The following is a 1,090-nucleotide window of genomic DNA, read 5'->3' as shown; positions in this document are numbered from 1 at the left end:
GAAGAAGAAGAAGAAGAAGAAGAAGAAGAAGAAGTTTATTTTTTGTGAGTGTAGTGAGACATAATAGGTGAGGGAGGAGTAGGGAGAAGAAGAAGAAGAAGAAGAAGAAGAAGAAGAAGAAGAAGAAGAAGAAGAAGAAGAAGAAGAAGAAGAAGAAGAAGAAGAAGAAGAAGAAGGAAATAAGTAACTATTTCTTATCTGGATTTTTCTTAGATCGTGTGAAAACAGAAACAAGTTAGTGATGTTAAAGTTCATGCTAAACCGATAAACCGAGAATAAAAACATGTTTAGAGAAAAGAATTATGATGGGATATTGTTTGAGGAAAAGAACGATCGATCATGAAATTGGAGAAACATTTCGTGCAACACGAAGGATTTGGGCTACAACGAGTAATAGATACAAATAAGAAAAAGAAAAGAAACTCTCCGCAGAAACCAGTGTCGATCTGCGTCAACAAAAATTGTTTTTATTATCTGTTCACCATTACATAAGCCCCCGAATCAATTAGCATATTTACGGTACATGTTACTAAATCATATTCACTTACGACCGACAGATGGCTCCACTTGTACTGTTTGGATGTAATGTCTGGAAATATTTACGTGCAACAATAAATGACTATATGGATGTGTAATTAGTATAAAATCCCTGTGGAGGTGCAATGGCCCAGTGATTAGGGCAGCGGATTCACGGTCGTACAATTGCGGTTTCGATTCCGGCGTTGTGAGTGTTTATTGAGCGAAAACACCTAAAGCTTCATGGGGCTCCGGTAGGGGTGGCGGCAAATCCTGCTGTACTCTTCCACAACTTTCTCTCACTCTTTCTTCCTGTTTCTGTTGTACCTGTATTTCAAAGGGTCAGCCTTGTCGCATTTTGTGTCACGCTGAATCTCCCCGAGAACTACGTTAAGGGTACACGTGTCTGTGGAGTACTCAGCCACTTACACGTTAATTTCACGAGCACGCTGTTCCGTTCATCGGATCAACTGGAACCCTCGTCGTCATAACCGACAGAGTGCCACGATAAAATTGCTAACTTGATATCATCAAATACACTCACACACACACACACACTCACACACACACACAC

At 40.1% G+C, this 1,090-nt stretch overlaps 1 protein-coding gene across 1 annotated transcript in view; it reads left to right on the top strand.

Annotated features, from left to right (window-relative positions):
- Positions 1–1,090, top strand: part of LOC106877299 (metabotropic glutamate receptor 8) — a 679,235-nt gene that overhangs the window by 611,443 nt on the left and 66,702 nt on the right. The gene's annotated exons all lie outside the window — the stretch shown is intronic.

The sequence above is a fragment of the Octopus bimaculoides genome, chromosome 3 (assembly GCF_001194135.2).
Source record: "Octopus bimaculoides isolate UCB-OBI-ISO-001 chromosome 3, ASM119413v2, whole genome shotgun sequence".
Classification (NCBI taxonomy): Eukaryota; Metazoa; Mollusca; class Cephalopoda; order Octopoda; family Octopodidae; genus Octopus; species Octopus bimaculoides.
The sequence above is the reverse complement of the archived record's forward strand: the minus strand, read 5'-3'. Positions and strand labels throughout refer to the sequence as shown.